Genomic DNA, 17,136 nt, shown 5'->3' with positions numbered 1-17,136 from the left:
TAAACACAGAGCATCACTGATCTCAGGTTCAATACGTATTTCAGCAGTGGCTGAAAATCAGATGCAGCACCATTGAGCTAGTTCTTCTAAACCTGCCTGTAACATAAAGCTAGGTCTTGTACTGCTCCAGTGCAAGCTGTGAGGTGGAGCCCAGAGTTACTAAACTGATAGAATAGAGAAATAGCAGGTACAGCATGGAAACTGGGAGTGGGAATACCTTTGGACACCTCCCTGCTGAAGGTCTTCTGAGTGGCATCAAAAGGAGAATTTCTTTTTCTCCCTTCATTTTTAGTCAAGTATTTCTAAAAATTGTGTCATAATCTCCCCAACACATGTCATTAATACTTACTGTTTCTCTGTAAGACTTGCCATATTTTGCTGAAAATTATTATACTTTTTTTGCAGGAAATATGTGATGAAATTCTGTAACTGACAGCATTGAAGAGAGCTGTACTGATCTTTTTCAAATAGGCATGAATCCATGAAGTACTACTTTTTAAAAGCCATAAAATTGAATTTATCTGCTTTACCCTTCAAATTGCTGGCCCAGGTGCTTTAAAAGTATTACTAAAATGAAGTCAAGATAACATTCTTTTCCCGAGTAGGTGTGTCTTAGTATCAGCAGCTCTTTTTTTTAGGTTATTTATTTATAATGACACCTTCTCAGTGATGCTCTTTTGAACTTGTAAAGGCATTCAGCTTTGAATCTTCCTGCCTGATTCTTGATTTAGAACACTTGCCGACAAATAGACTAGAGCGAGCTGAAATCCAGACCGGTAAAATGGAGACATTTAGCAGCTCTAGGGCCAGGCAGTCTGTGTGAGGAAGGGTGAAATTTGTGTGCTCAGAGTAATCCTGAGATAAGCCGAGGGCCATGTTTCCTTTGTACATTGCTGCCATCTGCTGCATTTCATCAGCAGGTTCGTAGAGTGGGTTTTTCCCTTAACCATACGCGGAAGAGCTCCGAAAGTAGAACGAGCCCCACAAAAGCCGTCTCTCCGCAGCAGTTTCAAAGCAGCCTGTATTCTTTTTAATCCGGTAACTAAAGCTCTCTCCCGATACTCGCCCAACTCAAGCGATGTTCCCACAGCACAGACAGGAGAGTTTACAACTCAGTCATTTGCTTATATTTCCCATCATGCAAATTTGTTACAAACCGAGAACTAGTTCTGCTCTCTGAACTGCCAAAGAAATGTGGAGAGGGGACCGGGACACGGTTTACCAGTGCTCTGGGCACAAAGTATGTACTCTCTGTTAATTAGCTTCTTTGCCTGTAGTAATTTGCATGGATCATCCTAACCAGAGAGGAACAGTGATTTGGGAGAGTTATATAAATGCCTGTACAGCTTTCATGCTGGCTGGTCCGATGGTAGTGGGTAGGCAGAAGTCATTACTGTTAGTTAAGCTAACCTTTCTATATTCCTACCCCACTGCTAACCTCGACTGGTCTTTTCAAAGCCTTCTAGGCACCAGCTCTGTCCAGCAGGTTGGCAGCTGCTGGGCGCGTTTATTTATCGATCTGTAGTTATACTGTGCTACTTTGTAGCTTCTTAGGCAAATTTCGTGCTGGCAACGTCAATTCTCACGACCTACAAAATACAAAAATTCACTATTCACATTTGCCTCTGCAACAAAAATGAATAATAGTTCTGCATATGGTGTAAGTACCATTGAATTTCCAAGCGTCTATGGTTTTTTTGGCAGAAGTAAATACTCCATCATTGTAGGTGCTCGGGCCATAATGGTCAATAAAGGAGACTACCTAAAACTAAAGATGATAAATCTGGCTTTGTGACCAAAGTAGAATCAGGGGTTTGATACTGATCTGCCATTTATGTAGGTAATTATCTTGCACAGAAGATTTTTTTTTTTAATACAACAGCAAAAAGCTGAGGATTGGATAAAAATATTTTTATGATCAGAGATTCTTGCTTGCTTCTGTAGGAACTGATCTCTAGATTATTTGCCTGGCTTATGAGTTGTCATACCAGATAAATATTCTCTGCAGATCTCTGAGAAAAAATTTGTTTGTTTCTCAATATCTTTGTTTTCTCAGACCCATTTTGATTTTTTTCCAGTAACTTTTAGCTGAAAAATTCCTCAGACTGGAAGAATGTAAGAATTCCTGACATTGTTCTCCAGAAACTGGGAAGATTCAGGGACCACTATGTAAAATTAGTGAAAACTTCCAACTGTCAGTAGAATGAGGTGAGTATATTTATTTAATTAACCCAGTTGTCCTCACAGCAGTTGAGTGTCAGGTAGCATTTGCTAGGTGGGGGGGAAATGAAATACAAACACATAAACAGAAATTATTTGTGGTAAGTAGTCTAATACATATCCAATATCTCAAAGTTTTGGGGGCTTTACTTTTTCCCCCTTTGCAGCAGTGGTGCAAGAGAGCAGAAATCACAATCCTGAAACTCAGAAGGAACTTCAACTTTTCATTCTATTTAATGTAACTGATCTGGAAAAAAAATACAGTACAAGGAAAGAAAGCCTAGAAGGAAAACTAGAATAAGAATCCCTGTCTCAACCTTGCATAACAGTCTACATTACTATAAAAGTAAACTGAATCCAAATGAGGCCTCCTTAAGTCATTCCTGAGTGTTGTAGCATTATAAACATCACTTGTGCTTGAATATATGCAGTAATGTGTGTGTATGTGCTTGTCCAATGCTATTCAATGCATTACTAAAGTACATTCTCAAGGATCACAAAACTTCATCTTTCTCAGGGACCTTCAACAAATGTTAAATTTCCTCATTAGCCTTGACTGACTCCTTAGAATAAAGACTTTTTAAATTAAGTGTTATTTTAAGGGTAACATACTGATTATTATTTTTCCCCTAATACAAAAACACATGAATATCTTTCAAAAATTTGAGTCCTTCCTTGCTAGTGCAGTCTGTCAAAATAAATTGTTTTCATATTCCATAGTACATCCTTGAAGGGTAGAAAGTAATTGTTATTTAGGTTTCTAGAATACTGAATGTCTTATTTTTGATGTCAACATTAAACTTAAGGGTTTAGATAAGAGGAAAGGGTGAGATAAGAGGAAAGGAGAAATAACAGTTATTTTTGGTTTGTTCACTTTACAGCCACTTAGGAAATCACTGGGACCCACTTTTGCAGAGACATTTAGCACACAAAATTTAGGAGGGACTCCACATCTGCCTCCTAAGGTCTAAATTGTCCTAATTTTCTTGTGTCTGTAAGCCTCGACCTTCTCTAACGCTACGGTTCTGGGGAGAGATGCTGTGAAAACAGCAAGAGGGGGGCTGGTTTCCATTGTAGCACAAATATGCAACATGCCAAAGCCCTTGAAGGAAAACATCTGTAACCGGCACAGGGGAAACATTATTAGGCCTCGATTCAGGATTTAGCTCATGCACAATATTTTCAAACCTGAAAGGAAAGCTGCATGCTTACAGTACTGCCAATATTTAAATCTTTTGCTGACGTCAGTTGACAGTGTTGCTAAATGAGATTTGATTAAGCAATGCTTTGCCATAAACCATTCAATGGTTTTCATACGGTCATGAAATGCCCGTACAGTAAAAGGTGGCAACTTTAATTTGCTGTAAATAAAACAGCAAATAAGTAAATAAATAATGAATGAATGCAAAGAGGCATCCATTTTTCTTTTACTTGAAAGCCAGCTGAGTGCCAAGTACTGATAGTGAAAATTATTTGAAACATTACGTTAAAAGCATTATATACTAAACACTTCTCAAGGACAGCCCTAAACCTTTATTAGCCGGAAGAGAGATATTTTGAAACATGATTTTATCAGCATCCCAATCATTTATATTTTTGTATTTAAATTCCTATTCTCACCACAACAGAGTCTTATTCCCTGATCAGGCCCACTCAAAGCAATTCAGCTGAGATGTTCCAAATGGCAAATGTAATTGATGTACCAGTTTGTACAGGGCATAACATTACTACTGCATTAAGATTTCAGCATCTGTAGGTTCCTGAATAAGATGACATGACATAATAAATTAGGAAATTGCAATATCAATTTAGCTTTGGAAGAACTAGTTGGATTAGAAAGATGAAGTACGGAGACCATCAAGAGATTTCTTGATAGGCAGTTTAAACTGCAATAAAAATTTCTGAGTGGACTTGGCCAAGGCTGTCAGAAAAAATAAAGAGCAAAATAGTTTTCTTATTTGAAATTGATAGAAATCAATTTTCATGTGACACTTCCTAAATTTATCTGGACAGAAGCAAATAAAATTAGATTTAATCCTTGATAAGATAATTTTCAAGTAGCTATTAATCATGAACATCACAAACCTTTAAATATTTTGCTTGTGATCTCTTGCCTGTAGAGGTGGAAAAACTTGCTGCTCCATTTAATACTCTTAATAAATTGCAACATTTAGTTTATTTACCTTGCTAAATTGTGCTCTACCTTTAAAATAGAAAGAGAGAAATTAGAAAATAATTTTTCTCCATGTATGAAAAAGCTTGAAAAGTAGTATTGAAATTTCTAATTACATAAATGCCAATTAATAGGTTTTTCCCTTAGGTGAAATAACAAAGAGTCGCTGCCCCCATAACTCATCATGTCCCTGTCTGATCACTTCTTCAATCTCTGAAATATCCTGTCATTTACTACTGCATTTACCGACACAAAGCAAAAGCAGAACAGCAGAGCAGTTGTTCTGCTGTTACATATGGCTTCTGATGATTCTGTAGTGTTATGGTCTTATTAAATCTCCTGGGAAGAAGGCAGAAGCAGTATAGGCAAGCAAAAATTAAGTTATTCAGTAAATCTCCTTGTCTTCAGTGGACACTTGCAAGTCTGCAGTGAATTAGAGAGCTTATGTTGCAGAGAACATTTTTAAAGAAAATGAGTGCCATACTGTAATATTTAGTTGATTTCTACCAGGAAGCTCAGTAATCAGTAGGAAATTTGTATCACCAAACACTTGTTTTATTACTGCTTCTTGGCTACACTTATGATGCCTTTGAAAATTTTATGAATCCAGGGACATTCAGGAAAAAACAAACAAAACTCAACCAACCAAAAAAACCCCACCCAGAAACTAAACCGTGTTTCTCTTAGGAATTATAAGGTAAAGGAGAAAAGAGATGGTTTGGGGATCTTATTACCATCCAGTGTAACCTTATTGCCAGATTAGTTCACTTGGAAAAATCCAGAAGAAGTCCCTCAGCAGGGTCATTTGACTCCTTTATTTTCTTAAAATAGATTGGAGTTGTATGGAAATCAAGGAAGTTTTACTTCTCAGTACTTTGAATTAGTATTCTAATTAACAAAATTCCTTTCTGAGATATCAGCTATACTATTGTTTGCTAAAATCAGCACTCTTCATCAAGCATTTCTTCTCAAGCATCTACTTTTATTGAGGAAAATGCTTTGACTAATGTAAGTTACTTTTCCCTTCCTACACAGTGGAAGGAGACACCTCTCATTCTTTATATTGGCAGGTGTAAGGATGATGTGAAGATGCTCATGGAATTGTGTGTCTTCTTGCATTCCTCAAACACTCCTAGGAATGTTGCTTGCAGTGTGTGTTGAAGTGTCAAATGAGGTCATTTTAGTGAATGCCTGTACCCCGCCCCCGCCCCCCCCCGCCCCGTCACTAACATTAGATTTTTAAGCGCTGTGTAGCACACTGTGAAGTGCACTGTAGAATCTTTGTCACCTTCTTTTCAGTCTGTAAAAATTAACTAAAAGTAACCTTACAGAAGTACTCCTAAAGGTTTCTGTAGCAACACTAACCCTCTGACTTAACATGTCAAATATTCTGACTGTGCGTTAAGTCTCCAAAAGACACAGCTAAACACAGGGGGAGTGGGTCACAAGAGACAAGTCAGCATTCAGCAGGGCCAGTCAGAAGAGCAGTTGTTCGCAGCAAGCAAATTAACACAAACCACAAAAAGAAATCCTCTTGAGCTCTTCTCAAAAAAAAAAAAACCTGCCTTATTGCATTCAGAGGTGTCTCCGCTCTGGATTGCCTCTTCTGGAACACATAGCAAGGCTTCAGCCTGTATTTTCAAATCTACATTCAAAAACGTGATATAGAAGATGACACATACCCCAAAATTTATCCCTGAAGCCCAGGTCATACTGCTGGGTATCTAATTAGTGTGATAAAATAATACCAAATTTGAGGCCTGGGGGATGTGTCTGGAAGGAGGACAAAGACGAAGCCCTCAGAATAACCCTGTGGGCTGATTTAAGGTTCCCATTTTCTGCCACTGTTTACAAATATTTTGGGGTTTTTCCATGATAAGGGATTGTTAGATTCAAAGATTTCATCCCTTGGGAATCTCTGCAATAGGTAAAAGATGTGTCTGTGAAGGTAAGTAGGGCCTTGTTGTACAACAATACACATGAAAAAAGGGGGATGAAAACTCTGGGGAAATACACAATCCCTCTTAAGGGGGAAAAGAGATTACTTCCAGTTATATTCACTGGCTGGACCGACTGTAACAATGGCACAAAAGCATTGAAAGGCAGCTGAAAGTGGCCCAATTTTGCAACTTTTTGAAGAAAATAAATTCCATGAAAAACCTACCAGATTTTGAAGTAGTAGCAAGTGAAATGGATTCCAACTGTGATAAAGTCCAAAAACTTGTTATCAGATTAGGAACTTGTTTGAAGAAGCCTGGATACAATATTACTGATGTAAAACATGTGCAAACAAACTGAGTTGCATAAACAAATTCCTAACCAAACATATTTGCAGCATTACCAAAGTATTTGACAAAAACGAGAGGTAGCAAATAATCTTAGGAATCATTCCAAATTGTGTGTGCATCCCTTGCATTGTATTTTAACTAATATTCTACAGTGACGTGCTCTTTTTTTTCTGCCTCCCTTCATGCTCAGTAGCTTTATGCAGCCAAAAAGAACTCTGTAGAACTTAAAAAAAAAAAGAAAAAAAAACAAAAACAAAAACAAAAAACCCACACCAAAGAAAACAAACCAAACAAAACCCCAAAAACCAACCAACCAACCAAAAACAAACAAACAAAAAAAACACCCCCAAAAAAACCCAAACAAAAAAAAAAAAAAACAAAAAAAAACAAAAAACAAAAAAAAAAACAAAAAAAAAAAAAAACAAAAAACCCAAAAACAAACCAACCAGGACCCCACCACTTTTGGTTTTCTGATAAATCAGGAAAGGTAATAATGTCTTCAGTTTAAGAAGGAAGACCAAAGACAAGAGATTTGGCTGTTGTTGCTGGCTGGAAACTACATTCCCACAAAAGAGACACTGCTTTGGTGCCCCTAACTTGTTTTATTTTAAGCTTGCTCAGACCTGCTGGGTCTCAAGCACAACAGAATGTTATACCTTCAAAAAGAACAAATTGGATGAAGCTTTGACTCTTCACTTCCTGGATTATCTGGCTTCAGAATATAAAACATTCTGGCACTCAATGGGTATTGGAATGAAATTGCAGCACTGTTCTGAAGAAATTCATCCATAAATTATGATGCCATCAGGATACCAGTATTCTACAAAAAAACAACCAACCTAAAACTTTTTCTTCTGGTTCCAAAGTAATGCTATAAATACAGAGGCAGAATACCCCAAATTGTGAAATTCAGACATTATTCCAAATTTTTGAAAATAACTCCATTTTCTATTCTCCTTTTGGAGCAACACGTGACTGTATTTTCACTTTTTATAGCCCAAAGAAGCCTGACAGATCACAGACATCAAGCTGAATTTAGTCTCTGGAATATTTAAAGCCAGTCTCTCTGAAATCACTAGGAGTGATGTTTACTCTCTTTAGGATTATTAAACCTACTCCTGAGATGAGATAGTGACCTACTGTGCACACAGCAATTTGAAGACAATCTAAAATCAGGCTCCTGAAGATTTTCCAGGGCAGTTCCTTCTTTCCTCATTGCTACTGTGGGCACTCTTGGGCTGAAAATGTAACATTTGAACTGGTATTTGCCACTGTATCACTTTCCAGGATTAGCTGCGTCAATACAAGGGAGAGGGTGGGACTGCAGATGGAAAATCGAGAATCAAAGGTGTGAGCTCAGAGGTAGGACCTTAGAGGTAGGTCAGCAGAAGAGGCTGCAGAGCTGCTCAAAAGCAGCTTTCACCTTTCTGAGGTGAGCAGAAGAGGGATGGTGAAAAGAACTGTAACACAATGAAACAGTGAGTGAAATGCTGATTTTGGAAGGTGGAAGAACTTCTGTCCCAGTGCTGTGGTTTAACCCCAGGTACCAACCAAGTACCTCACAGCCGCTTGCTCACTTCCCACCCTTTCACCCCTCCCCTGGCATGGGGAGAACGGGAAAAATAAAATGCATAGGTTAAGGTAAGAACCACTTAATAATTGAAATAAAGTTAATGATAAGGAAAAGAGACAGAGGAAAAAAAGCCCAAGAAAAAGAAGTTCACTGATTGATGTCCAGCCCATCCCCCAGCAGTGGTCAGTGGCTCCCTGTCAACTCCCCCCAGTTTATATGCTGGACATGGCATTCTATCCTGTGGAATATCCCTTTGCCCAGTTCAGGTCAGCTGTCCTCTCCATGCTCCCTCCCAGAATCTTGTGCACTTGCTCACTAGTGGAGCATGGAGAGCTGAAAAGTCCTTGACTTAGGGTAAGCACTGGACATCCACAACTGAAATATCACTGTGCTATCAGTGTTATTTTCTTACTAAACCCAAAACATAGCATTGTACCAGCTGCTAGGAAGAAAATGAACCCTATCCCAATCCAAACCTTTACACCCAGTGCTGCAGTGCATTGCCCTCACAGTTGTGCTCTTTTGGACTTTAAACTGTGTGGCTGAGCTGGTCTGCACTAACCAGGACCCTCCACATGTTACATGGAGTTTTTGGTTTGTAAAACTGAGACTGCTTTGTCCCAGGGTGGGAGGGTTTGCTGCAGAAGTAGTTGCTGAGGGCCAGGTGGATGTGGGAATGCCTGGGGCAGGAAGAATAGTCTTCTTCAGGTGATTTTGTTTGCAAGGAGAGCATTTCACTGAAACTCTACCTTTTGGGTTTGCTTTATCACTGATGCCCTTTGGCTCTAATATTGCCAGAAAAAAAAAAAAAAAAAACCTCCAAAAAAATAACAAACTAACAAACCAAACCAACCAAAACAAAAAAACTTACCACGACTTTTTTTTTTTTTTTTTTTTTTTTTTTTTTTTTAATGTGTTTATTTTACCCCTAATATTAAAGTTCTATTTTGCAACAACAGTTTCTCATTAGCTGTTGAGATCCGGATCCCGCCCATGCCCGTTCACTCCTGGCCTCTCCATCTCCTCCTTTGCAGGACGCATGTGGTGCGGAGCAGGGAGCCAAGGCTTCGGCATCCCCTCCTGAACGGAGAAAGGTGCGTGCTGTTTGTTGGCTGAAAGAATCTAATAGTTCAGATATATCTGCGAGACTGCTTGTTTGTGTCTGCCCACGCAGTAAGCTCGCACAGTAAATTCTGCACGCTTCGCTGGTTAGAGATTATCTGCGAGCAGCCTTTCTGCTCGTTTCGGAGATCGCCTGCGATGCCGGGAGGAAGAGCTGCAGCGCAGCCACCTCCCCCGGCAGCCTCCACGTATGTCCATGGCTCATCTGCATAGCGCTTACCCAGCAGGCAGCGGTGCCCGGGGACGCTTCCAGGAGAATTCCAACACGAAATTTAACATGTATGGGACTTTAGAGGAGATGCGGCATGTTGTTTTCGAGAGAGAAACCCACAACCATTTGGTTTTGCCAGATCAGAATATTAACAACGCCGTCATAACAAAGATAGTGCGCCTTTCCCAGAGCTATAAATACTTGTGCTGTTCCTCTTTGCTTTGGCTGGTCCGATGGCAGTGGTATTTATAATTGATCACAGTCAGTTACAGATTTCTTTGTTCTTTCTCCACACCCACTGCTGCACTTGACTAGTCTTTTCTTGCTGAATGTCCACAGTTTTTTGAAATTCCCTTTAATTTGCAAGCTGAGAGTCTCTTTTGACAGTCTCAGGCTTTTTTTTTAACCTCTGATTTTCTGGAATAAATGAGGATGAAGTCAAACGTATGTATTTTAATCTTAATTCCTCATGGAACAGCCAGTACCTGCTACTTACTTGATTTTTGCCATTGTTCACAACACAGGCACTGTACTTCAAAGGCAGCTGTACAACAGCAATTGAAAGTGTTACTGTTGGGGGCAAAGGAGGAAAGAGGAGTCACTTACCTGAGATTCTGCTTTAATTATGTGGTTTTCATTTCTAATACACAGCACACTTTTCACCAATTAATGAAATAGTCAAAGGGATAAATAGCAGAAATTTATTATGACTGCCTAAACCTTTCACCTATAAAACACAAGAATTTCTGCTCCAGGTGCTTCAGACCAACATGCCATTTGACTACCAGAGAATACAGCAATTGAACAAGGTGGAGGCCCTTGTTTTGTGCAGAAGGGTGCTTAATTTTTGGTTGTTGTGAGCTTCAAATATTTCCTTAATGATCAATTCCACAGGTGGTGGCTCAAAGCTCGTTTCTTTGAGCCATCTTGGGCCCCACTTTCTAGACTGGGGGAAATGTGCAAGGTATTTTTTTTCAGTCAGCTGCAAGATATTAATTGCTGAGAGGAATATATTCTCAGCCACCACAGATTCGTTTTCCTGTAGGTTCTTTAATCAGAATTTATCATCTATTTGAAATCTATATTTATTGCTTAATTATTAAATCCTTCTGGCTAAAATGCTATTGTTCCTGTTGACCTTTCTCTTCCATTCCTCTTTGGGTTTTTTCCACTGCCTTCCTTTCAGCTACAGCTACCTCATAAATGCCTTATAGCCCCACAAATGTATAGTCTGCGAACAAAAGGCTCCTTCTGTGGACTGAGCTGCAGAGGCAAAGTTGTACCATGTACTCCTATCACCACTCCACAACCTGCCTCCAACCACGCCCACAGGCTGAACATGCAAAGGTGCTGACAGCTCTCTTGTGCTCCCACACTGCGACTGCACCACAAGATCTGCAGGCACAGCTCTGGAAATCAAGACCCATCTACCTCTCCAAAAACCCAAATTACATGAATATGCCTGAATATACTAGAAACCTGCATGCTGCCATAGATTTATTTTTTTTCCCACCTTCAGGATTTTCTTTACAGGTGTGCTACTACAACCCTTCTCCAAAGGTGTAGAAACTTTTTCCCAATGAGGCCTAAAGATAACCTTCCAATAACACTCCTTTGTCAGATATTAATATTTAACTTAACACTGCTAATCACCGTGGTAATAACTAAATGTGCTCCCTTTCCTTTCAGTGGGTGTGGTGGTTGCAAACACTCAGCTCTGTCTGAATCACAGAATGAGCCCTCCCATCCAAACCACAGCCCTTCCAAATCTCAAGGGATATGCACACCAGGGACAGTGCTGAGAGCTGGGTTAAATGATGGGAATTAGTATGTGAGGCATCCCCCCACCAAGCCATTCATCATAAACTCCCGCTGGGATCCCAGCAGAGAGCCTGCCTGCTCCCTCAGCATTGAGACACCCACCTTTGCCTAGCAGGTGTCCTGGAAGGCATTTGGCCAAGAGGGCACAAGTTATGAAGCTGGTTCCAAACTCAACACAGCATATTTTTGGGGAGGAAGGGCCGCAAATGCTGGGGAAAAACCTTTTTGCCCTCATGCCAGCCCCGCTCCCTTAGCTGGCACTGCCGGCAGCCATGGCCCAATGGCCATGTGTTTGGGCAGCCGGGAGCCGAGGGGCCTCTCTGTGACGTGCAGGAAGCATCCATCTCTTTTCTGGCACTGGTTTTTTTTTTTTTTTGCCATCATGCCTCCTCCCTGCTTGTCACCTGCCCACCTGTCCTGCTGGCAGCCCCCTTTGATCTTGGGCAGCCAGGCCTTGATGCCATTTTCTCTTCTCTGCCTCATCCCAGCTTTCAGCCACATATTTGGCCCTGGCCAGAGCCTGTCCCAAGTTGAGGTGCTGCCTGCCTCCCCACAGTCCTGCAGGAAAGGCACCTCCATTGCTCATCACTGCATCCAGACACAGTTATATTTTTCTGTTATTTTACATTATATGATCCTAGTGTGCTCTGCTTTCATGAGGAGTTTTCTCTTGGTTTTCCCGCTTTGGAAACCCAATCTTGATTCTCTTTTCTAAACACTTCCTACCACTTGCTGCATCCTCTAAGCAAGCACAGTCATTTTTAAAGAAACCTTTTAAATAAGCAAGATGCAGCAGACTTTCTAACTTGACATATTTGGGAGTCCAATAAGGATGTGTCAGCCAGCTCTGCTTACTATGTCTCCTGGTGGTTTTTGCAGTCATTAGACCAGTAGATAAATTGCTGCTAAATACAGCTCTCATCTCAAGACATTTTAAAACACTGTACTTAACTTGAGGAAGTAAAAATGACACCAAGTGCTTTTGTATATATGTGATGACTTTTCTTCTGGAAAATTCCTTGCCTTCATACCACTTTGAAACTACAAAGTTTGTATCTGGGTGCTAGGTTTCAAATAAAATTTTATAGGCTGTTTTATTAATCATCCAGGGTATCAATTAATAGAATATTAGTTACCAGAAGATTATAAAGCAAATTCTAGTGAACTTTTTATTACTGTGATATAAACTGCAACAGCCAAGTCTCACATAAATGAATGTGATAGAAAGGTCAGTGACAGTGATAGCAATCATCTGCTCTTAGTTTGATCACCCAAGTGGAATTTTCCTTAGGGATTTTTAATCACAGACTCATAGTTCTTGTTATGATCAGAGCAGCTTATTTATGGAGCCACTGCTTTTCTACATCTCAGGCCTGTGGAGTTCAGCAGACCAAGAAAGAAAGGTTAAGATAACTTAATTAAGACCAATGAAATTTTCACTGGGGAGACAAAATCCAGTCAACAGCAATCAATCCCAGTGGTGCAAGTCAGAGAGCTCCTTCCCTCTGGAGGAGATATCCTGCCTCCTGCAGCACCAGGGAGTCGCACCACACTGTGGCAGAACAACTCTGCCTGCTGGGACAGTCACTCAGTGGGACAGGGACCCTTGTGTAGGGTGATGGGCTCCTCAGACCTATAGCTGATGCTTTCCATCCATCCCTGTCCTTCCCCAGAGGTGTGGCACCTGCTGCGCCTGGCACAGTACCTTTACCTTCTGCTGGACAGCCTGTGACAACAACAGTGCTATGTTTCTGCCAAAAGTTTGTTTACACCCATGCAGCACCCATGTCCCCAAAATAAGCTGCAAAAGGAAAACTGTTGCCTTCCCAGCTCCCACATCAGTCTTTAGACACCAAACACCACCACTTTGGCCATATCTACACCATAAACATGCAAGAGTCATAAATGATAAACAAAAATAATCTTCCTTGCAACACTACCAACTTTCTTGTGAAATTTGCTCAATTTCTTTTAGCAGAGTTTTACAAAAGTACCATACAACTAACAGATTACAACATTCTCCTGTTAAAGCAAAACAAACATTTTGAAGAGAGCACAGTTCAAAGTACAGTTAGAGAAAGTATCTTCTCTCTAGGCAGAGTTATCCTTTCACTAGAAGTTTGTTTTGTTGTTTAAACCGAATTCTGGAAGTATTAACTTAGATGCTTAGTGTAAGAAATAATAATTGCAATATATAACATTGTTTCCTCTGCTGAAAAAGCTGAGCTGTTTCTTTAGCAAGCATTCCCTAGGGAGAGATGTTAGAAGGCTGAATATATGAATACCTATAGTCTACAGAGATTTTAAAAAATAATTTTAATTAATTCCCAAGGGGGAGAGACTCTTCCCAATATCTAAATTATATGGAAGCTCTGTAAGAAAAAAAAAAAAAAAAAAAAAAAAAAAAAAGAAAAAAAAAAAAGAAAAAAAAAAAAGAGACATGGAGTGTAATTTCAGGTACTTCACAGCTTTTTTTCCACCCCAGAACACACAAAACGTTTTCACAGTGATACAGGTTATCTTTCTTAGGACTGATACCCTGAGAAAGGGAAAACCATGTCTCACTTGGCCTCAGAAGGAAATGCTGCTAACAGTGTCACATGAAATAATTTTCTCTGTTGTCTTGAAAACACAGATCTATAATTTAAGAAGTTGTTCCTCACCAATTTAAAATAACATCAGGTTACACACGTAAAAGAGATGTGCTTTCAGAATGTGCTGCAATAAGTGTGTATCATTCCCTGTCACTATCCTAGCCCTGTGAATACTCCAAGGCCTGGAGCTGCTGTAAATCAGAATGCATTAATTCTATGCCTTAAGGAGCTTGCAGGGAAATGTCTCTTGCCTGCTGTTGGTACTGTCATCTGTCAGAGGGGGAGCTGGTTTTGCTGAGGCATGTGGGTGCTCTTTCCATGTCAATAAGAGCTAACAGTAATTGATGTTAATAAAGAAATATTCTTTTACACTTACTAAAGGCATAGACCTAATTATCAGCAATCATAAAAGTAAAACGAAATAGAAACTCATCATACATATTCGTTAGAATAGAACAGCTATAGTACATTAGAACATCCCCTTGAAAAGATCTCCAAGTTTCAGAGAAGCCCAACTATGGATAAAATAAACCATTTTGCAAACAATTCTTTTTTCATGGAAATTTCTATAGCCACAGTGAATGGCACCATGGCCTCCAAATAATTTTCAATACTTTCTGCTGTTCTAGAATTCTCACTCTAAGCAGGAGGACTAGGCCACAAGTCTGATTGTATTTATGTGTCTGTTATTGGTTCCAAAAGAGAAAGCTGGTCAGGTAAAAATCTGAGTCCATGATTTTCTTCTAATGGAAAAATAGAAAGACTAAAGAATAGAAAGAAGAAAGAATAAATTGATACCAACATGCAGGAACTTAACATCTCAGTGATCATCTGTGGCCATATTTCTCAGTCATGCTCTGAAAATACAAGGTAAAGATCAGATAGAAAGGTTTTAAGCTTTGGACAACTAATAATACTGCTGTTCCTGTGTCAAAAAAAAAAAAAAAAAAAAGAAAAAAAAAAAGAAAAAAGCTTGCTACCAGCAATCCACCCAAACATTTAAATGCCTATCCTTTGTTAATCCCCACCCTATCACTATTTCTCCTCTTTACAGATGAGTATCTTCAGCGTTTCAAAAAATGAACATTCAGGAGAAAATGCAGGGAATATCATATGATTCCATGCAAAATACAGCAAATCCAGCCCTTGGAGGATTTCTCTCTGCTTTTACATATTCTGTATTTCAGGATCTACTGCTGCTGAGATAGTTAATCTAGCTGATAATTCTTTATGTGACACAGAACCATTCTGAAAGACGTCTTTGTGACAGAGTAATGAATCTCCTTCCTGTTACAGCCAGTTTTACCTACCTCAGGTTCCATAATTGCACGTCACTCCAGATCCAAGGGAGCCACTAGTTTTTTTCACAAGCTATTTCACTGCTCCCACTGGGGCTCCTCCCCATGGGTCACACTGTAGCAATTTTAGTGGCAGTTTGCAAGGCCACAGAAGGAAAAAAGCACCTGTTGCCATGTCTCTGCAGGGGTTAAAGGAGGAGACGAGATGGAAACATAGCAGTGGGTGAGAGACTGTCTCCTCCTGCACATGTATTGGAAACTCAAGAACCAAATATTCCTGTCTTTTCTGTGGTGAGAAATCCCATGCAGCTTGGTCATGTAACATTTCGCTATACACTCACCAGAGCAGGACTATGGGGATAAAACTCTTTGTTCTCCTGTTAATTATTTGACCAGGACAGATATTTCCCAGCATCTATGCTCATACCAAGGAAACTTTCAAGAGTTTGAAGAGAGACTGAGCTGCAAAACATTCCTTGAAGTTAGTTATGGAAACACTTCCAATGAAGAATTACACCAACAGCATGGAGTACTCACAGGCCTTGAGAGAAAACCCAGGAATTCCTCCAAGTCCAGGAAAACCGAACTTCCTTCAGTAATGACAAGCCTTTGGGGAAGGAAAAAGGTAGCAATCAGAGAGATTAACTACCAGTTCCTTCTGATAATTACCTAAGGAAAGAATGTCCTTGTGCCTGGATCAGGGTTCCACTAGGCAGAAGAGACTATGAATTCTATAACAAAAGCAGCCCTTTTGAGGAAGGAGAGAGAAGCCCAAAGGAAAATAAATCAGATTAATCAGTGCTTATTGATGTCTGCATTCATTACACGCAAAAGAAGCTAAAAAATAGGCTGAAGGGAAAGTCTCAGACATGAAGTTCCTTTCCACAGCTGAGCTTGCTTCTGGCAGGTAGGGATGCTCTCCCTCCACCCCTCCCTTCCTCCCCTGTCGGAAATGGAATTAGTTTTGCCATTCCACCGATTAAAGCCATTAAAACAATCCGAGGGAGGGAGATGCAAACGAACGGTAATTGTATGTACCCAGTGGAAGCTCAGTTATCTTTAGAAAACTCAGTAAAGAGATGCAGGGGGGGAAAGCCAGCTCTTAGGAGGCGCACGGAAAAACTCTCCGGAGCTGCGCCGTTCCCCGGGAAGGGCGGAGGGAGGTGGTGCCGAGGGCAGGGGCGGGACTCGTGATTTCCATAGTGCTCTCCCAGAATGCGGCGGGGTCTCCCAGCGTGAAGGAAAGGATTTTTCCTGTGCCTAAAGGCGTGCCTTTGCAACCGTGGCTTTCATCGTGCTATCAGGAATAGAGACCTGAATACCTGAGCAGTGGAAAACGACGGGTGAATATTTAGGGGTAGCCATAACATATGTGGCGTGATTTCAACGGAGATATAAATATTCCTGCGGTAGACCTCAGCCTTTGGCTGGTCCGAAGGTAGTGGGGTATCTCAATTGATTGTTCACAGTCAGTTACAGATTGATCTCCTCGTTCTCTCTTTCCCCCCTTCCCACTACTGCACTTGACTAGTCTTTTGCACCCCAAGCAGACCCTCCTGCAGCACTTGATCATCACCACCACCAGTCTCTCAGGTCTAGTGTAAGGAAAAGCACAGCACCCCAGCACTGCCAAAAACTCCCCCTCTTATAAAATATTTACAACAGTGCCTGCTATTGCAATATCCACGTTTCCAGCCAAATTCTTGGTGGTTTAGCCTGCCAGGAACTGCCTGCAGCCTCCAGAGCACTGAACATAACCTGGTTAATTTAGATTAACCTGGTGACATGCCAGAAGCACAGCAGGGTGCTCTGAGCAGAGGTGTGCCATAGAGATAG

This window comes from Vidua macroura, chromosome 1 (assembly GCF_024509145.1).
Source record: "Vidua macroura isolate BioBank_ID:100142 chromosome 1, ASM2450914v1, whole genome shotgun sequence".
Classification (NCBI taxonomy): Eukaryota; Metazoa; Chordata; class Aves; order Passeriformes; family Viduidae; genus Vidua; species Vidua macroura.
Note: the sequence above shows the minus strand (reverse complement) of the source record.